We start from the raw sequence: 22706 nt of genomic DNA on the forward strand, positions 1-22706 counted from the left end.
AGCTGTGGCATATTCACTCCTAGAGATGAGATTAGGTCGGCACTAAAAGACGTACTCGTGTACTTTTTGTCAATATGTCACTGCGATATGAGAGAAACTCAAAACCATGAATGTTAAGGAGTTTTGTTGTGCGAGTTTGCCAGGAAAGACTTGGTCATAGTTACCATTGATCTGGAGAATGGTATAGCCGACAGACTTTGAGCTTCTTCAGGAATTGACAAAAGAGTTTTTGTCTTCGACTTTGAGTAAAACACATTCATGGACAGGCCCATACTTCTAAACTAGCTTGCCAACTGTTGGATTGATGTCACCGATTGCAAGTAGATAAAGGTGTGAGCTGTGTATGAAACATAATTCCTAACTGCTGCTTAGTGTCACAGTGCCCTAGGTAATGCAAGTGGGCTGAGACTATACACAGCATGTCAGAATTGATAGTGATTAACTCTGAACTATGGATTGCATTCATAATCATATTGTGATCTATAACAAAGCACACCCAACATGCATTTGATTGAGATGTAAATTCCTAGCAGCAATACCTTTTTTACATTTCTTTTTTTAATTATCAAGACACAAGTTACTAAAGGTATGAGCTGAGGCGCAGTAGGTGCTTTCAGAATAAATTGTCAGAGGTGTTTATCCTTTGGCATGTTTGCTTCTGCTGTAACGAAGATGAATAACCAAATAACCGGGATCTGTATTATGTTCAGCCTAGTTCTCTGTAGCAATAATGCAGTATCTAAAATGAAAAAAAAGAACCTACCAGGGAGGCTAAGATTGAAACTATGATGTAATCTAAATACTGGATCATACCAATTTTAAATAATGTGTAAGTGAGTAATTATGTACACATAATCAAAGAGTGATAACATGATATATCTATCAAAAAGAAATCCAGTAATCCATGTAAGTGGGTAAAGTTCCTTCTCATTGAATCTGTTTTTCTACTGATTGTGGAAGCAGAACAAAACAAGAAAATGTTACAAACTGAGATAACCAAATATTAGAAAACACATCATGTTCAGGTGCTGTTAGCCCTCAGTGGCATTTATGTGATTAGTAGACGTTGAAATTATCAGCTCTGCCCGCTGCCTAACAGCCGCGCCCTGCCTTAAAGATCTTTCCCATTCAATTTAACGGCATGTTGCCCCCGTCCTCCTAACTATTTTCCTGTGCCGTTCCGAGGCAGTGCATCAGTTCTGCTTCCTCATTGGACAGGACACTCCACAGTCCAAGCTGTACATGGGTGACCATTACCCCCCCATCCCCAACTCTGCCGCATCACTTAGCTCAGATTTAATTAACTCCAACCAGCCTTACTCCTGGAGTGATGGCTGCAGAGGACTGCCCATTGGGGGTTTCTGATCAAGAAGTGGACAGGAATACAAACTAGGACTTCAAGCTGAAGGAAAACAGAATTGCCAGCTGGTGATCGGGATGCCACGGCTTGGGAAATGCATGGAAGGCAACAGTCAGTGTGCTCTGTGCTATGGGCCAAGGCTTTTCCCTCCACACCTAACCCTTTATTCTACTGGTACCCTTTACTTTCCTCCCATTAGCTCCATCTCTGATTTTTTCACTTAATTAGGCCCTACAGTTAAACAGTGTTCTCAGCTTCCGAGGGTCCTACTTAACCAGCAATAAGAAAGAAAGAGGGAGAGGAGAGCGGGGGAGATTCATATTCAGCTCACATAATACTATAAGAGGAAGAAAAACAACAATGCTGACACATCATTATTCACCCCTGGTTCTGTGGCTCCACTTTTAGGTGGAAACCAGGTAAGACACACTTGCACACATTGGGACATATAATATGTTCTATGCAGTTAGGCATAGCGGGGTGGTCTGACACTCTATTCAAAGGCTTGAGAGAGTGGCATCTCCATTTAAAACGACTCCGTCTGTCTGTTCCGGCCTACGTTCTTCCTGGATACCAAGTGATCTATGAGGACTCCTCCACAACAGTGTCAGCAGTGCCTGACAAATGCGCTAACCCAGCAAAATTCTTGTACAAGCACAAACATATCTGGACTATTACTCTTCCTGCTGGAAAATTTATCAGAATATGAAAGCATATCAACCGCATCCATTTTGTTTGGAATCAAATCTGACAATAACAGGCAGATATTGGGCAGATGATAGATGGCGAAATGTAGAAGAAAACAGAAAAAAGCAATTTCACACTAAAATTATTTCATGTTTAGTATCCAGTTGGTTTCCTTCCAGCTATTCACATTCCCGTTGTGAAGAAGCAATTCTGAAATTTGATGTGCCTTGAAATAACTGTGGTCAGAGATACATCACTGCCTCAAAATAAGTACATTTTATATATTTTGGATCACCTTTAGTTAGACCTCAAATGTATCAATGATACCCTTCAAACATACACACTGTTCTTCTTTTATGATAAAACATCGCAGCTTTACGTACATGTACAGTCTGTGAGTTTCCTGTTCTTCCCACAGATGAAGTTCATCTGACTCATTGTTTTGGGGTGACCTGACCTTGTTGTGATCTTGTCGTCACTGGGATACGTGCCTGGTCTTTATGACCCTGAATAGATCCAAGCGAGTATGGAAAATTAGAAAAATAAATAAAAATCTTGAGTAGAAAGCAATGTGACTGAAAAATAAGTAAACATTGTGATATTTAAATCGAATATCATGAAATTGTTATTATTGATTCAAACTGTTGAAAACTGAATTTGTCATAATAGGATTTCCACTGCTCTGTATCATAACATATTATATTATATTTTGGGGAGCAATACCTTAATGAAAGCTTGAACACTTGGGAATTACACTTAAACTACTCGCTTTCTTAAGAGTTCGATGAAAACATTAATACCGCTGACATATCTGTGCGGTGGATATGAAGCTTAGCATAGTCTAACAAATTGGAAACAGTCCTATAAGGGTGCTGGAAAGAAGATTTTGTTACCTCTGGAGTGAGCCAGACGAGCTGTTTCCCAGTTTTCAGTCTTTGTGCTAAGCTAAGCTGACCAGCTGCTGGCTATAGTTTCATATCTACTGTACAATCTTTAGAACATGGACGGAAGTTATAATTATGCCCTTTTGTGACCCACTGATTTACTCAATCATTTTTAACTTCAACTATTCCCTCTGACTTAAGTAAAGTGTGCAGGTAGCAATTACCTGACTTGATTAATATGTTCTGTTATTTCACAGTTCAGCACATTATGTTTAATCTCACTATGGTACCTCTATTGCCCTCAACACAGAGCTGAGTCCTGAATAAAAAAAGAAGCAGGATTCCTAACAGAGCTGTTCCAACATTTACTGTCACTGTATCACTGTAGAGTATAGAGTCAATGGTACATTTTCACTCTGTCTGCTCTCTTGGAGCAGCTTGAAGCCTTGCTGAGCACATTAATCCACTGGGATGGGGCCTTTTAGAATCATTTATTCACAGTTGGGGGTAAAGCGCCGAGGAGTCAAAGGTCAGTGCTTGGCCATTCATATCACCATAACCCTGGGGTTTTTCCATCAATGTACACTGTCCATCTGGGTGAGACACCACAAAGGTCGAGGCACACATTGTTGGGAGTGGTGCTTGCTCCAATTTTCTGGTCACTGGTATCTCAAGCAATGCCGTCACAGTTGGGTAAGCAAATGCCATCTGGTGCATATTTTCATCCAAAGTTGCTTACATGAGTGGACATACTGCCATTGGTGGTCATTCATGCAATTCAACTGTTGTGTTAAAGTGAATTCAATTCTCGCATGACGTCGTCATATAAAGGTAGGAAACGTCAATACATAGCAAAAATATAAATGAAAATAACTGTAGTGATAGACACAAATAAACAGAAAAGACAGGCCTACACTTAAAGGAAATTTAAAAAAAGGATTTGTACATTTAAAAATGGCACGAAGAGCATGTGCGTGAGTCAATGAAGTAAACATCAATAGCCTTAAGCAAAGCAGAAAATCCATAGGCATGCAATCATATTTCCTCCACGGGTCAAGCATTGTAATACACAATAACTCAAAGGCTAAACTCTCCCATAAAGCTGCTTATTCATAGACAGGGAAACAATAACAGTATGACACAGTAGCTGAATATTTAATTAAATAGCCCGAAGAACAATACACATGATTTCACATAATTACCATTCATGGATGTCTATTCAACACGGAAGCAAATAACTGCTCTTGGCAGAACATGAGGGAGAAGTTAAATGTTTAGTTTTTCTTTATAAAGACTGGATTTTTGGTGGCATGAAACCATTTTCTATAACCATGGTCTGATGAATGCATTCACCTATATATTTTCCCAGTACGGTTTAAGAAGTTAGTGATGGGATGTTCAAATCATTTATAGATGCAAATAATGCAATTTTAACTGACGCATTGTCATGCTGTTATAAGGTTGTGCCAACCCCTGCAAACCGATCCAGAGTTTCATCTCTGTAGAGCCCCTGATGGGTACTGATAGAGAGACTGATAGGAGGAAGGCGGAATGCTTTGAGGACCTAGTTAGGCTCCCTGCCATTTTGTGGTTTCACATGTAAAGAACTTTCATTGGAAGTTGAGACGCGCTCCTCAGCACTCCCGTCAAAAGCAACATCTGTGGTGCTGCTTTCGGGAATTTCTTTTCACTCAACCCTGTGGTGCATCATCACATTAGCAGTTCTGTCTCTATCCATCTTTCAAATTTGGCACCGTTTGTGTTTTAATTATAACAACTCATCTTCATGTACTTAGAAATTTGCCATTTCGTGGTCGTCTATGGGGCCATAAAGCAGAAGCAATGAAGGAAATAGATATTTATAACTTCGACTAGGATTCCATCTTGGTTCACAGCATTGTGCGACACATAAAAGGATATGTTTCTCCTTTAAAGCAATTCTAACTGAACTGTGCTTCAAAATGAGTGAATTAATCTTATAGGAACGAGTAGAACACCAATCCCATTGAATGCACATAATTACCATAAAATTTGTTAAATGCTTTTCATAACATTTTCTTTTAAAGTTACTTTTATGAATTTTTGCTTTAGTCCAGGGATAAAAGAGAGAGTAACAAGATATGGTTGAACTGCGACTGACATTAGGACACCCAAGTCTTTATGTTCTTGCCACAGGTGCTTTTCCCACACCCGTTACAAGTGGGTGATTGAAACCAAGCTACAAGCAGGGCTGGGGGATAATTGATCATCTTTCAATGGAATCAATGGATCGTGATGAAATCATATCACTAGATATGATCATAATATACAAGTAAATCGTCTAAATTGATAATAGTAAGCATGTTCTTCATTTATTCAGCTTCATTGTTCAACTCCTGTGTCCCTACACTCAATCATTCTGCTTATAGGAATACCCCACTGTAGTTAAATCAAACTAATCTCTTAATCTGCTTACTCTATTTGTGTGCATTCATATGAACATAGTCGGTGTATAGCTAGAAATATTTATCTATTTTCTACAATTTTACGTGAAAACTGTTATGGTAATTTTGCCCTTAAGTTCTTCATTAAAATATTTCTTTTGGCCATATCACCCAACCCTAGCTACAAGCTACTCTTTCAGAGGACGGATGCTAAAGAGAGGTCAGCGCTTGAAGAAACATGAACTATAGCAAACTATTTTTACCACCTGATTCAACAGAGATACGGAGAGCACAGTTGAAAGGTCCTTTAGTCAACATACCATGTGTGAAGTTATATGAAATAAAATTAAACTATGCCAGTTGTCCATGTAAAAAAAAAACTGCATTTAAAGTACTTAAAAGTGACTGTACAGTTAAAGTGGTTGTGGTTCTTAAGTGCCATGATGAGCTGTATTGTCAAAGTCTGACCCTGGGATACAACATGAAAAGGTCTCTATGGAGGTGTAATGCACTTGAATTGTGCCGTGAAGTTTAGAAGTAATGCTTTATAGAACACTCCATCATATGCTCATAGAGGCCAGACCCCTGGAGAATGCAGGCTTTCTCTGAAAAGTTTTTTTTCCAGGTGTAAATGCAGCCACATCTCTGTCATTGCATTACACCTCAGGCGACATCCTCACTCTCTCTCTCCATCTGAGTGCAGCAGAAACCTTAAGTGCCAGAGGACTATTTGGAAACCTTAAAAGCACCCATGCTCACCTTTGTCTCCGTGTCACTTGCTTTACCCCTTTTATATAATCACAGAAACGTCATACTCAAAGGCAAAAACAAATCAAATGGCAAAACAGGAATCGTTTTAACTAAATCCGAATTGCCTGCACAGACGCTTCAGTTGGGTGTGAGCCTTCCGGTATTATAAAGAATCAAAGGCTGCTGTTTCTAACACAATCATTACCACAGTGCAACTGAGAGATGGGCATGGGTAAGCCAAGATGAATGTACTCATTCAACACTCCACCCCACCATTCAATTCAGTGGAAGTGTCCTCGTATGTGTAGCCGCTCTTGAAGGGTACGCTTGTCTGAGTTCTGAGGCTACGCACTGAAGGAATAGGCAGCCAGCAGACAATCACAGAGGAGCTGAGTGCGTCCATTAAGGCTGTCAGTTAGCAAGGACCTTGATTAATTGCACACTGCATAGAGGCAAATTAAGGCAGCCCCCCCCCTCCCTCTCCCTCCCCCCAAATAATTAGGTAAGAATAGATTGCCAGAGAGAGAAGAGTGAATACTGGAAGCCCAACCTCAGTCAGTTTGTCTTACATGTAATAAAAGCATGGGCAATAATAGAGAGAGTGTGTGTGTGCGTGTGTGTGTGTGTTGAGAAATATATTTACATGCATGACTGTAGCTTGTGTGAGTGACTGACAAAATAATGAGGGTGCTGATGGTGCATACATTTGTATCTGCCCTCTGTGGCTCTTGCTTGTAGGTGCACAGTGTAAAGTATGTGCATAGAATCTGTATGACTTACTGCGGAAGACTTTGATTGCCTGTGTGTGGGTTTTTGCTACAGTACGTATGAGTACAGCAAAGCAAATGTAGCAGTACATCACAGGTGACAGTTTTCCCATGCACCCCTGCAGCCAACACTGCCCTGGTGCTGGTTCTTCACCAGCTGCTTTGGTTACACCCGTCTTTTCAATGTGATTCCTCTCATCTGATCATGCCAGGATGCATTAAGTGACAGTTCTAACTCATGCCGTAGAGGATTTTAAGTCCAATGAGCCAACACTGGGGAAATGTGAAACCAATTTAAGCACAATCTAGACACGGCCAGGACCAACACTGAAACAATTCCTCTGTGGTGACACAATCCCACCAGTTATGGCTTTAATCTCAAACCAACACTCGTCTCCCTCACTTCAGTGTTACTAAAAGACTACATATGGCACTTTTGTGCTGCATTCTCAGTCCTCCGTCTCATGCCCATCTGATGGAAGTAATGTACTTCAGTTTCAATCGATGCAGCTTTGCTCTACTTTGGCCTCATAACGATTCCCGCCTCACTTGCATGTATGCATGTAAATCCGAATCATGTTAGCAGGCTTCAAGTCTGTCTCTGAAGTACATACATTGTGTATTTAGCTGTGGCCAAAAACAGCTCTGAATGCACAACAGTGTGGTTGCTGCACAAATCCAGTGTAGATGCTCACAGACCACTAAAACTACTGCTGTTGTGCTGCATGCAGTGCAGTGTATGTGTATATGTATATATACTGTATATATATATATTGTTGCATCTGCCTTTCCTTTCCTCCGTCTTTCCGTGACATTCTGCTTGTGTGCCTTGACTAGCTGTAAACATGCATCTCCAGACGAAGGTACCTAAACAGAAGTAGAAGTCCTCATTATGCCCTATGGGCCCGTTTTGTATATCAGTGCTTAACAGCAGACCATGCAGCTATAAAAATACACAACACGATGGAAAACAAGGTTGAGTCTACAGATGGATACAACATCCAGCACGCATTGATATCAGTATGTTAGGACAACACTGCTGAGGGTCTACAGTTTGAGAACTGGTCAGTGGCCTTTGCATATTGTTCAACAGAGAAAAAGCCTCAGGGAAGATTAGTCCATTTATGTGTTGATGCTGCAGGGAAGGACACCAAGCCTTCCCTCAGTCGGTTAGGGCTTCTTACAGGCAGACTGCGTGGAGTCGCTCTCTCCCTTTTTTAACAGGCCATTTCTTAAACTTTAACCACTGTAGCCACAGGTGAGATATGTCAGCAATAAAAAAAAGACAAAAAATGAACAATAAACAAACCAGAGCAAATGTGTGTATAAAAATATTGTTCTAGAGAGTAGAGGGGAAAGAGGGCCATGGTGCTCTGTAACCTCCCTATATTGTTCTGAGCAGTGTTGGCGTCTCAGAAGAGCAGCGGTAATCATGATGATCAAATAAACACCCTCAAATTCTCATTTACTCCTTTTTTTTTCAGCATTTTCTACCTGCCCACATGTCTTCAGTGACTTGTTATTTAAAGAACAAAGAAACAGCTTACATAGTGTAACTCTAGTTCTATGAAAATGGATATGCTCACTGGTTGATCCACTCTTATGGGGTTGTCAAAGGTTGTGGTGACCCCATTCCACATACACCAAACCTTCAGCTGCTAGAGGAGCGTTAGGGGATGCTGCCTGTATTGATAAAACTAAGGTTACTAGAACATTTCACTCAGGCTTTAGATGAAAGTTGGTCCTTCGTGGAGGACGGGGAAGCTCACTTTACCAGCCAATTTAACATGTCAAGTCCTACCTCTCTATAACTGGATTGGGATCATAGAGGAAGAGGACGATTTTGTAGCACAGACAGATGACAAAGTCTAATTATCAAATCTAAAGGGGCAGAGCTTGGACCAGCCATTGCCACTGCCCTTCACTGTCATCTTTCATGAAACATTCCACTGGGGAAGTCCTTTTAAAACAATCTGCCCTGATATGGCCCACTGGAGTCTGACACAGTCCAGGGACAATGGCACTCACAGCTCTAATAGTTGGGGGTTTGGATTAAGTGATCAGGAAAAGTGAATCGTTTTCTAGGGCTAACTTACCCACAATAGTCTTACAAAACTAATTCTGAATAGCTTATCGTGCCCATAGAACATTTTAGTGTGAAAAGATGCAAAAGTGAGGGGTCTATTATTCTGCAATAAAGGGTAAAGCATGTTTATTTTCCCAGTGCCCAAGTACTAATATAATCTCTTCGGAAAAGCCCTTAGACAGTTAGAAATAAGAATGGTCAAGATGGAGTTGGATCAACCAGTCAGCTTGCGTGACACACAGGTCTGCGTGACTCGTAGAGATTTAGGAGGTGTGTCAAGTCTTATTCACCTACGCACCACCCTACATGTTTCTGTGAAGGTTCTCTGAGATGTTTATTTGTATTTTTACAGAAGCATAATTCCAGTTTAATTCTTAACTGAAAAGCAACAAAACCAATGGAAAGTGTGTTTTTTTTTTGCTCAAAGTGTGATGTTTGGTTTCTTCATGTTTGGATACACAAACTGTAAAAAAGAGGTCTGACAAATATGGTGGTTTGCGCCACAGCAAGGACAAGACAAGAGGAGATAGTTTTCAACACAGCTGGGGCGAATAGTTTATAGTAGAAAAACCTACCGCCTGGCTTTATTTGAAATATTGTGCAGTCACAACACTTAAAAACCATACTGGTAGGAGTCAGACCTGCCACACGTCGTGGGTTATTGAATTGGGACTGTCTGTGTCACTCTCCCATGTCTCTTTCTCATAAAACAACAAGCTATTTGGAATATTAGGAATATGGTTCAGCTTGTGCATACTACAGTATGATGGTTGTGTGTGTGTGTGTGTGTGTGTGAGCGTGTTTTCTTGCTTCCATGGGAGAGCCGAGTGTGTGTGCATGAGTGTGTGTTGTGTGCAGCTTACTGGGCCTGAACCAACGAAGATGCAGCTTGAATTCTTGTTGCTCGATCAAAGTCCCTGGAGTAATCACTCATAAGAACAGAGCACGGGCTGGCGGGAGGATGCCCATTTCATTCTGGAGTATATTAAATCCCTACACTCACAGAACCAGTATTCCTCAGCGTGGCAATGTAATTTTGGAGGGGATGTGGATAAAACTGGCAAAGAACAAGAAAAAAAGGGAAGTATTCATAAGGCTGGCGTTGACACTAAACCAAGATTGGAATGAAGGATAAAGGATGGCACCACGCCTCAGTGATTGTCCAGCGGAGGAACTCCCCTGTGTCCGAGCAGATATGTCTCTCCTTCTCATCGTGGCGGGGCAATTTTGTCCCGGTTATAGCTCCTCCATCTTCTCCCCAGCTACTCCTTATTTCAGCATTTCAATTTCCTCCCTTGTGCAAGCACCGAGTGCTAACCTACTTCAGACTTTCTCTCAGACGAGAGAGGAGCAGGAAAAGACGAGGGGGAGCAGAGACGAAGAAGTGCTGCTCTCAGCTCAGTCCTGCTTCCGGTTTCCCCAAGGCATGGGAATGCAGATTCAAAGAGAAGAATTTGCCCTAAGATGACGTTGTGGTTAAGATCCCTGCCTCATGAACTACATATACCCATGTTGGTAAAAGACTGCCTATAGAGGGAACTTCAGTAGGCAGTCTCCTCTATTTTAAGGCACTCTCAGCTACATCTGAAACTAAAAAACATAAAATAGTGAGGTGAGTAGCTGGACAACTCTATATTGAATAAAAAAAAACTGAATATTCCCTCTAGACAGTGAGGCATCTTTCGTAATGGCACCTATTGTTGCAATGATACCCCTTTATGCCCACGATATCTGAATTGTCGTTGATCATTAATTTCTTCACTATACGTCAATTGAATTGCCCGGAAAAGATAAGGGAGTCCATCTCTCTTTTATACGTCATCAAATCAATTAAAACCAATCTGCTGTCAGTGTTATTGAGCTTGTTGACATCTGCAATCTACCTTTGCTGTCATCTGCAGCTGCAGAGTGGTGACATCAGATAATACCAGTCAGAGAAAATATCCCTCCCGAAGGCTCAGAGCATTAGGGAACTATTCCTTTCTATGTGTCTGTGTACCTTTAAGTGTTTGTGTGCACATTAATCATTCTCATTTTTACTCATCTCCCTTTGCACAATTTGCTTGTAACCTTCACTATATTATCTACCTTCCCTACCTTCTCTATTTTATTGGTTTCATGTTTCATAGTTTCTATTTCTGCATTGTTACATTTTTTTCTCTGACTGTTTGCAATGCATCATATCCTCTTTCACCTCATCTCTTTCACTCGTCCAACTGTTTCTTCTCTTCCACTTCGACACCCAGGAAAATCTCTTCCTCCCGGTTGCCCGATGGCAATGAAACATTTATCTACTTTCTGAGACGTCAGCCCCCCCGAGGTTCCCCCCCCCCCCAAAATTGTCCTTCAAAGGCTTCTGCACAAGTGCTTTGTACTGACTTATGTGTCGCCTAAATGACAACAAGTAACTTAAGATGGAGGCAAATTTGAAAACAAAGATACAATCTAAAGCTAATCTATAATTCCGGTGAGAACTGAACCCCTGGGTGTTTGTGATATCCACATCTTAAGATGTGCACGCCTAAATTGAATAAAAATGCTAACCGTTTCTGCTAAACTGGCTTACCTTTCTGTTTACTTGAAGGGGACTATGAGAGTTTAAAACATATGTAAGGGCAATATGTCTTAATTCATGTGAACAAAAACACTTTCATCTGCAGGTGTCCGACTGCATGCAGATAAAATCTAACTTTTATGAACAATAAAAGACAATTTGAGGTTCTGAGCTGTCACATTTACATTATTGAAAGACTAAAACCTTCCCAAAGTTAAATTCAAAGTATATGCAAATCACAATCAACCAAAAAGTGCTCTGTCATTAAGCATTGTGTTCGTGGCTGTGTGTGCATTCTTGTGCACTATTGCTATAAGAGTAACACAATACAAAGTGTCAGTCAGCACCTTGCATTGTGGACTGAACTCCATCTGGATCCAACCCCTAGCCTCCATCACATCATAAGTGTGATGCATGAGACAGGAGGAAGTAAGACGAAGGCCACTTCTCTGCATTCACAAAACCATTTGGGACCATGGATGTCCTCATACCTGCTGCCACAGCCTCCAAGTGGTGCCCGAAGTGATGTGAAGGTACTCTCCCCCTTTTCTGAAAGTGGGACATTGCTTTTCCCCAGAGAAGGCAAGCTCCCAGCAAGTACCTGCTTCTTTTCCTGAGCTGTGGCGTCTCTCAAAGTCTGTCCGACATTTAAAGGATTTGGGTTTTCGACTATCAAAGGGTGGCATAGCTGGGACTGTGGGAGAGAAGAGGCTTCAGCCCCGAGTTTGATCGAGCCAGGGGCAGTGTGGGTCAGCCTCCCAGATTAGGCCTGCTTTGGGGAGACATTGCTTCAGATAAACCCACAGAATTTCAGGTATAGCAAAAAAGTCCTTCAAGCTGTCTCGTGGCCCAGATAGACAGCTATGGGGCAGGGGTCTGAATCCATTACCGGCTAACAGATGCTTTCTGCCAGTATTATGCTCACTGTGGGTGTAACCACCGATGCCAAAATTGTTAGATCTCCTTGCCTCATGTCTGTCTTGAGCTTATTTCCACAATTTGAAAATAAATGCATTGCCTGTACAACACAAGTAACTTTGCTGCTTTTCCTTTGTGGAGTACAGTATGTGGAGTCTATTTCTAAAGAATGTGTAATTGCAACCAATACAAAATGGTAGGAAACCCTCCTGTGTTGCCCTGAATGATTGTAAGGTACTCTATATGAGAGGAAACAGCAAGATAAGAAAGAAAAACACCAGTTATGTCATCTAACCTTGAAAAGCATGGTGTCAACCCTGGCTTACAGAACAACACGAGACCAACTCCAACATCCACCTTTCTCTCTAGAACACACTGGAACACGATGCAGCCTCCCTGATCAGCATCGAGTGGAATCCTAATGACCTCTCCACAGACTACAGTCTGAATCCCACTGAAACTACAGCCCTCGTCTAAGTTACAAGTGAGTCATTCCTTTCCTCAAACTCTGAGCTCCTCACCAGCCTCGTCCTTTAGGAATCCAGTTTCTTTCCACACCATCAAACAGATTCACATAACAGTAAAACCGAGGGAGTGCACGTCCCTGTTGGATTCTCCGCGCAAACCGATGAGAATATCACCTCTGTATCATTAATGAAGGTTCAAGATAGTGAAATCACTATCATTACCACTGAAACACAAAAAAACAGTTGCCATGGCAACAGAGGACCAAGTTGTTCTTTTCATCCTGCCGAACCGCAGTGAGCCAGAGAAGAGGCAAGGAGGATGAAGGTCTTTCATTAAGGTTTAACTGAAACACCGTTGATCACACACTGCTGTTGTGGAGGTGAAATGGCTCAGCGTCGTCCTCCAGACACATTTTAAAAGTATACAAAAATACTCTGCTATGATTAATATTGTGTTTCACATGGTTTCCCACATGAAAAGTAATGGTTTCTCAGGTATGTGACTATGAAACCCTGGCTGTCTGACTCTGTGTTTCTGAGACATTGTACACTGCAGTTCTAAGGTAGAGATTACGTTGACTGCTTATTTCGCTCATATATGTCTTGCAGCATATAACGAAAAAAAAACCCACCATATGGACATGTTAACAAGGTTAAAAACTTGTAGGGGTCTTTAATCACTGCGACACAATCCACACTACAAGAAACACATGGAACATAGAGGAATGTGTTCATTTCTATCAATACAAAATGAGTAGTAATGGTGCTCAAAACATTTTATTTCTCTTTTTTATTTGTTTGAAGATCATATATCGAATAGGAATCGTCTATTTTTTGTTTTGTATGCTTTGACTGAATTATCGTTTCTCTGGAAATGAGAACATTTTTGCACAGAGAGATATCTCGGCAAATAGAGGTGTCTCAAAGGTGTTTTTCTGTGAGTTTTTTTGTTGCGTGCAGGACTGCTTCCTTTTTGCCGAAAGCTATTTGAATGAACTGGAGTGGATGAATATCACAGAGCAGCAAAAATAATGAGAAAACAAAAACACTTACCTACATCACGGGCGGCAAACGAGAGCAAAAGGAGAGAGAATAATATCAAGGCCTAGATGAAAATATGAAAATGCCAACAAAGCTACATTGGTGTCACTTTTAGGCGACAAAAACTCGATTCTTGTTAATTCATGCTATTACACCACAGGGAAAATACAGTGTTGTGGCATCACAAAATAAGCGCAGAAAGACAACAGATGCCAGCAGGTTCCCATTATCATTTTGTGAGTTAACACCTCATCAAACTGTTTAAAAGAAGTAAAATGAGCTTCACGGTTTTATCAGTGGTGCCACTTTCAGCACAGTTCACGGATGAAGTTCTGGTTAAACGTTAATTACCTGTTCTCATGGGACTCCAAATTGGATGTTGTTGATGGACCACACCCCTTCGAAGATAAAATACGTACAAAGAATATCTCAAGGGATAGACTCTAAAACACATTTTTAAGATAAAGACTACAACTGAATACTATGCTTTAGGTTAAAGCCCTTAAATAAATAATCTAATCATATAAAGGCCTCCTACATGTGACAGCAGGGTATCAGTCGAGCTTTCTTCAAAAAGCTCTGGCCAGCAGGGAGCATATCCATCTTGTGGGTTTACCCTCAACCATAAAAAAATATATAGATGCTGGGAATCGCATTTCACAAGATCCCCGGGCCCAGCCAGGCCAACCATCTACCGACGTGGAGAGAGGGAAGTGAGTGGATAGGGTGAAAAATGACATCCGCATACCTGTTCTCACCCATATATCATTCAGAGGGCAGTTTTTCAATGGAGTGTGAAATGTGGGAATGGAGACATTGGGGGAAGGCGGTGTGAAGGTGTGTATGTGAGCTGGTGGATCGGTGAGGTTCTGCACTGTGCCTCCCGTGAAGAGGTTAGACCTTGCACAAGCCACTGTGCTGAGATTAATTCCATCGCGAAGAGACTTGATTGCTATTCATTATTGGCAGTATTGAATTTCCTTAGCTACGTTTCCTGGAACTCCGAGCCAGGCGGCACGGCACAGAACATTACCTTCAAAGGTCATAAAGATAAGCCCGAGTAATTATTTTGTGGGTTCACGGGTGATAAGCACCTTGCATGTGACTCAAGAAGCAAATTCAATCAAACCAATCATAGACAATAATATAGCAATGACAACAATTAATCAGCAGAGTTATTTTGTATGGTATGATGTGGCAGCAATCGTTAATTGTGTGCAGGGCCTGCATCTTAATAAGGAAGAATGGTAGTGGGGCTAATTGAATAAACATCCACATAAACAAATAATATCAATAATTTAGTGAAAAAACAGTCCATTGGTGCTACCGCTCATCATCGCTTTTATTTACTCCATTTTCACATGTATAACGGCTTTGCCAAAAAATTAAAAAAATAAAGTACATGTTATGTTGTTGAGAGTGAAAGCAAAATTATTGTGTGATCAGATACTAAGAATAGCCTGCGCTTATGTCCAGCTATATAGCACTACCTCGACTGAGGAATCGCCTTCCATTGAAAGCTTCCTGTGGTGTGAGAGAGAGAGAGAGAACGCAACATAGCGTTAATTACTGGAGCAACACTGGAGAACAAGGTAAAAGGCGCATTAATGAAATACTAATAAGGTTCCAATTTGAGTCCTTTGGTTTTGCCATCCTCTAAAGCAGGGGTCGCCAATTGGCGGACCGCGGTCCGGATCCGGACCCAGACGCCGTTGTATCCGGACCCAGGACCTAAAATCTATTTTATTTTGACAGGGCGCTTCTATTTTAACCGTCGCAACTTTTTCAGCTGTTACGGCACTTGTTGAGCGGTGCAGGAAACGCACCGACCAATGCGTTGTAAATCACATCACGTGATGCGGCTCAGCCAATCAAATATGGGTATTCTGACACGTTTCCTGAATCGAGTGAGATGTACACACACCGGGGGAGAGACGAGGGAAGAGCAGGAGAATAATACGTGAGTCAGAGAAGTTCACATGACATTCTCCAAAGAGAGAAAAGTGACCAGAGTCTTTAACCAAGAATGAACAGACTCGTACAGGTTAATTCTTCACACGGACAGTTTATAACCAGTGTGTCTCACATGTTTAGAGACCGTGACGATTATTAAAAGCGGTAAATGAAGCGACACTACGAGACAAAGCACAACTCTTTTGAGCAAACGTACCCACTCACATCTGAATGAAGACACAGAAAATAAACCTACGAGCCCAATATGATCAGAATCCTAACGCATGAATTCACTGCCCAACAATGACGTTAACAGAGAGAATAGAGCTGAAACAAGTCGTTTAATAACCACACAAAAAGTCCATACACTAATTTATCTTGTTAGAATATATAATATTGTGGCTTTTTTAATTGACATCACTTCACACCTGAAAGAACTGAATTTAAAGCTGCAGGACAATTCAGTGAAATTAATTTTTCTAAAATGAATTTATTTTAAGATGCACATTTTTGAAAAGCTTTCTGTTATGTCAGTTATTCTTTAATATAGCTCTTATTTTACTTGAAAGTAGAGAACATGTATTTATGTATTTCTATGTATTATTTATAATCCATCCAGTTAAATTTGAAAACTGAGAATAATATTTGTTAAAATATAATTGATGTGTACTTTCTTTATTTGATTTGACAGTTGTTGACTACACAGAGACGTTACTACTACTAGACTTCTTGAATATAGATATATATGGCACTAAATAGCGCAAGTTAGATATTATTGTAATGTTCCGGACCTTTGCCCGAGGAGATTTTCTCAATCTGGACCTTTTGGAATTTTAATTGAATACCCCTGCTCTAAAGTGATCTCAAGGACAGTTGCTGCCACAGCTAGTCTGTGTTACTGCTAATTACCATCGCTCATATGACAGAAGGGAGTTTAGAAACCATTATTTCCAGGGAATGAATCCTTTGTGTGTTGTCCTTTGATGGAGGACACCCATGCTGGTTCACTGAATGTCAGAAATGAGGGACAGGGGAAAACGCTAAACCCTGAAAACTCCTCAAGAGAGAATGAGTTCATTGTCTGCCAGACATTTCGCTTCCTGGATTCTGTCATTTAACAGTTGGAGAACAACCTAGTTCGGATTCTCAGGAGAGATACCGTTTATGGTAGTTTAAGTAATGATCTAATTTAGCTACTTGGGACAGGTGTTGTATTTAGTTGGAAAGTTCTGTCAAATAACAACACGTCCATTTTCCCTTCCAACTAAAGGAAATACTAGAGTTGAGTTAGTGTTCTTAAGTCTTCAGAGTTGTCAGGTAACTGTACATCTCAGGTTCGGATCTTCAAGAAATGTAATGGAATTTCCAGTGTGGGCATCCTGCAGGACCAAACAGCCATTTCACAAGACTGTGCACCGCACTGAACCCCAAACTGATAACATAAGTCAAAAGGAAACTCTTCAAGTGTTGGCAAGCAGCAAGTAGAGGAAAAGCAGACAGGGATGGGAGATATTCTCAAAGACATTTGAAGATACAGCAATTTCTCTGAGGCAATCATTTGATGCTCTCATTCAGTGATGGCTGAGTGTCACTACTTTTGCGCTCCCATCACTCAAGTGGATCCAGCACTCCAAGAAATTGATTGTTGGAGGATAAGGCCGGAACAGTGCACACATACAAAAGTACACATCTAGCCTGGAATAAAACGGTTTCTTTCAGCACTCAAAACCATCCATGCAACTCGGTCTGAAAATGGCTTTCACGTTGACGCATTGATAGTATTAGCTTGACACTAAAAATACATATAGGTCTATACTATCACCACTTGATTAAGTTGGAATGAATGAGCAGTGACTAAATGTCACATTGTACGCAAACAAAACAGAGAATGAAGAAATAAAAAAAAACATTTTTGATTCATTTAGAGAAGAAAAGTTAAATGTCACCAAGCGATTATTGAATTTTAGAATGTTTCTTTGTGTATATGTGTTTGTATTGTTCAGACATTAGCATCTCAACAGAAAAAAGTTACCTGAGTTTGTCATTGTGAATATATACTTTGATTGCATAGTGTAGTCCTTGCTGTCTGTGTCTTGAGACTATGATGCCTGACGCACCCGGCTAAACGGAACCGTCCTCGCGTTTTTTCTATTCGTCAAGGTTGTCCGACCTAACGACAGAAACTTAAGGGGATCGGTCAATTGCTGTCACAATCAATGCCAGCACGTCACAATATTTGAATAATCTACCGATATTCTGTCAAAAAAAAGGACTTAACCCTGAGACTTTGTAGCACTGTGTGTAAATATGAAAGAAACATGTACCAGATGTAGCATAAAGTAAAAGACCCTTTCTTCAGTGCAGTCTGTCTGACAGGGTCTGTTTGAAAATCCGGTGGTGTTTGTTAACATTGCTTGTGTTTCTTCTCCCCATCAAATAAAATGGCAAGCTCGGTGTCTCCATATGATTGCATCCCAAGTGGTAGACAGGTGTTTCATTTTGTCTACATGCTGCTTTTAGTCTACTCTAATAAAATCATTCTTTCTTTTGCAAATATTGTATTCCTTTGTCTTAGAGTCAGGTTGTGACCTGAGATATCTGATGATTTCGAGCAGTGTTTCCTAACCACTTTGTTTTCTAGGGACCCACTTTTGAAAAATAACAAACCAACGCGACCCAATTCACAATAGGCCTAATCTATAAATTGTGAGAAGAGCAAATGTGTGCGTAATTGAACATTCCTCACCATATTTACTGCCATTTTCGCATCACCTTATAAAATCTTGAATAGGTAAACTAGTTATTTTAAAGAGATGTACGATTGTTAACTTTGTTGTCTGCATGCTATTTAAAACATATACACATGCTAAATACTTTATAAATGAGACTAAACAAATGCATTCAGGCAGAGTTAACAGGCTATCTCATTAATTGAATTTCCTCTCATCAGTAAAAACAAACAGAATGTACGGTAGTCTGTCAATGTTAAAAGTAGGCTATAATTATCAGAAAAATACAAACATTCAAGCTCCCTCATGTGTCTCAAAAGTGTATTGCAGATACATCTTAAATAAAAGACTATATTGGAAATACTGCAAATTTATTTGGTGACCTAAATAAAATCTCCTGCGAGCCAGTCTTTGGGAATGATTCATTTAGACTAGAGGACTCAAAAGGTTTTCAGTAAAAGCCAGGTAAAATGATCCTTCCACGTCTCTTTCTTTCTTACCTCCTCTACATGTGGCTACAACTCTTAGGAAGTCACTATGACTGTGTTTGTAGTGTTTGTAGTGCTTTCACAGCAGTAGTCGATAATAACTCAGATGATAATGGGATTCTGGCCAGTCTCACATTACCCACAGCTGATGGCATGGAATGTGATTATCATTTGCCATTTGTTTTGAAGGGCAATGCCAGTACAGCTGTGTTATCCTTGGTATGTCGAGCGGTAAGCATTGTGTTGGATGGCTTCATCATCCCTGTATCTGATAAAGTTACAAACAAATCTGGCACGTTTGCTTCGTCAAAGCCATGGTGGTATCTGGGGAGGGATATTTCATCATATACCCAAGTGTGGTGTGGTACACTTTGTGTTATTTACTTATGTATTGGACTGCAGCACACACAAATATCATCTGGCACATTAATGACTAGCTGAGGGTCTTCCCTGCTTAATTAGACCGACTAAATATTTAGCCCTAATTGACGGAATAGACATAGACTTACACCCAAGTGATTTGGTAGGAAAGATAATCGACAGCAGTCAATAATTAGGAATTACAAATTTAAGGCTGACTTTTGATGTCTTTGCTTGTATTTTTGAAGGCCAAAAGTTAATAAAACTCTTCCCATCAATTACAATAAAACATGTATTTGAAAAAATAAATGACTACGTTTCATCCAGACACCAATGAGATGAAAAAAAGCCTAATTTCTCAAAATCATCTTAAAGCTATGATAATTGTGAAATCCAGCCAACTCCTATAAATGGTCGCGGATTATCAAGTCCCTACTGTTCATGGTGTTATAACCTTAGTTGTTGTATCACCACCTGTGAATAAAAGTGGTGTTTGATGAGTGAGGATGTTTAAGTCATAAGCACCAATACTAACAGTTAGATGTATTATAGTTACAGTAGATGCAGCGTATCTTTTCATTAGGCCTATTACTTGGGATAAACTGAGAACGTCATTTAGATGCCAGTATCTGTTCACAATTCATGCAACGTAAAATGAAAATAGTGAATTTTTGAAAATGCTTAAATTGGTTCTGAAATGATGCTTGTGATTCTTTTAAACTACTTCTGTAATACAACTTTGTTTTATATGGTTTAGGACTCTGGCCAGAATGGCAGTTGTAAAACTTGCCAGACAAAATCAAATAAAGAACCTCTCTTTCCCGAACAGCTCACACAAGACCTTTTAGTTCAGTGACACGGCATCTTTATCGTGCTCGCTCTCTCTCCTTAAATCATTGCTGAATCATTGGACATTTAAGACAAGCAAATGTTTTTGTTTTGAGGAATGGCAATGAACAGGGAGAGCATTGTGGATTATTGAAGTGATGCCCCTTAAATTCTTTGTCAAGCCAGAGGGGGTTTTTGTTGGTTTGCTCTCTAAAGCATTTCTCTTCTGCTCTCCCAGCATGATATCTAAACAACACTTGGCTACATGGCATTGGACTCGCTGGATTTAAACGTCTGAAAAATCTCTTTCAAGCCGGATTATTCTGTTGGGTTCATAAACAAGGCTCTGGACCCCCACTGACTTATGACTGTTACGTATCTTAACGTATTATTATATATTTGTTTTGCAAATTTTCAGATTTTATATTAAAGGATGTCTTCATAATGTGTTTATTGTTATGCACCAATCGCTAAGTCAAAATGTTTGTAAGTGTTAACATACCTGGCAATTAACAGTTGCTAATTCTGATTCGGTATGTTCAGGATGTCCCTGTGAACAACAGTAATAAAGACAGGGTTATTTGAACAAATGCAACATGGATCATCTGTTTAACCCTATCTAATTAGACTGAATTGAAAGCTTAATATTACTGCCAGCTTTGTTTCACAAAATAGCAGGGAAACAGACACTCAAAGAAAAGAAAAAAAGTTGTTATCTGCCAGCTTGTGCTATGAAATTCCACACCATATTTGCGCTATAGGCTACATCTTGTGTGCAGCCTTATCTTGCAAACTCATTTTAACTCCAAAAGCTCTTTAGAAATTGCATGAGAACTCCTACTGCATCCTAAATGTAGCCTCTATGGGTCCTCCCCCCCTCTTTCCTAGAGAGTTGGGAAGGAAGAGATGGGCATCCGCCTAGTTTGCATTCTGCACAGGCTGGACGATTCAGGGCCTGTCAGGCAAGAGCACTCTTCATCTGAGGTGTCTTTGAGAGCTCGGGAGAAAGAGATGCATGTGAGGAGTTCTGAAGGAGAGTGAACTTCACACTCGCCCAATCTCTACTCTGGATCTGTCCGTCGTACAGCGGAAGCACCAGCTAGCGGACCTGGCACTAATTCAATCACTGATTCTTGATTGGCAGGGGAGCGCGCCGTAACCCAGGGGAAGCGAAAAAAGTCCCTTTTGTCCTTAAAGAAAGAGAGGGGAGAAATGCTGTCTCCCTTTACACTGAATCAGGCCAGTGAGTGCCATCTGTTGGAGCCACAACTCAAAGATCAAACAAGGCTAAAGGAAGAGCAAGGCTGCAATACCTGCGGAAGTATTAAGAATGGGAAAGAATTTACATGAAACGAAACTGTTATTACGTCTAAATATACCTAAAGTCTTTATACTTCTGTTCTTTACTGAATGATATACAGTTAAATGCTGAAGTTTATTTTCCAAGGTAATCATGAAAAACCAACCTGTATGTACACAACTAATTAGTTTTTCCAAATATGTTTTGAGGGACTCTTGATTGCTGCCTAAATTATTTTTGTTGGCAACATATATACAAAATTGTACCACACAGAAGTTGCAGGAAGTTGATTGGGCGAATGATAGGCGTACAAAACACAAGCGAGTGGATGTTTTCAAGATTCATTCTCATTCATTTTGCAATTTAGATTTTACAGATATGTTCATTAAAAACGTTTGCAGCTCCAAATCAGTATGTCAATGTAATGTCTCGGAGACATGGGTTTTGGGAAAAAAAAGGAATGGTTGGTGTACAGTATCGTAATACGTGACGAGTTAGCAAAGGATCGCACACGTCATGTTAAAACTGGCACTTTATTTTTGAACAATGGCAAAATTTCAAAAGCGCATTGGGAGAGAATATATTTCTGCGAGGGAAGATTACCTTTCAAGTTTGCTTGTTAAGGCAGACATGCTTTCAGCATTTTATATTAATGTTATTCTCCTTAAAAGCCCTGCCTAACACAGTTTCCAGTATAACAAAAAGATAACAGATTGGATAATTCATTACCTTCCAATTACTGTATATTCTCATTAATTTAATCAAAACAATATGATGGTTACAAACAGTAACTGCTGCTTATGATTTCTTTTATTTATATTAGCGTATTTTATTATAATGAAAACAAAAAGATGAATCACTTCAGAAACTGCCCCTCATGTCTAAACAGGTGGGATGAAAACATTAGAAACCTTGGACCATAAAATAGAAGCACATCCTCAAATACTTAGACACTGAATTAAGCCAAATGGCCAATCTCTTGCTCCGCTATTAAATTTGAAGGACGCTTCTCCAGAGAGTGACAATATTATGAGAGGAATAATTCCATCTGTATGAATAATTTAAATAAAGCTCTCTCTCTCTCTCTCTCTCTCTCTCTCTCTCTCTCTCT

At 40.2% G+C, this 22706-nt stretch overlaps 1 protein-coding gene across 5 annotated transcripts in view; it reads right to left on the reverse strand.

The window, feature by feature from the left end:
- The window catches only part of lingo2 (leucine rich repeat and Ig domain containing 2), a 186085-nt gene that overhangs the window by 28194 nt on the left and 135185 nt on the right, over window positions 1-22706 (reverse strand). The window contains exon 5 of one of the 5 annotated variants that reach the window (XM_031866869.1): window positions 20798-20845. The exons of 3 other annotated variants lie outside the window; for them this stretch is intronic. The gene's annotated coding sequence lies outside the window, so the exon portion shown is untranslated. Of the gene's footprint in view, window positions 1-13949; window positions 15813-20797; window positions 20846-22706 lie in introns of those variants that run through there. One more of the 5 variants, XM_031866871.1, reaches the window with a different exon arrangement.

This window comes from Anarrhichthys ocellatus, unplaced genomic scaffold, assembly GCF_004355925.1.
Source record: "Anarrhichthys ocellatus isolate YVR2014 unplaced genomic scaffold, GSC_Weel_1.0 scaffold37, whole genome shotgun sequence".
Classification (NCBI taxonomy): Eukaryota; Metazoa; Chordata; class Actinopteri; order Perciformes; family Anarhichadidae; genus Anarrhichthys; species Anarrhichthys ocellatus.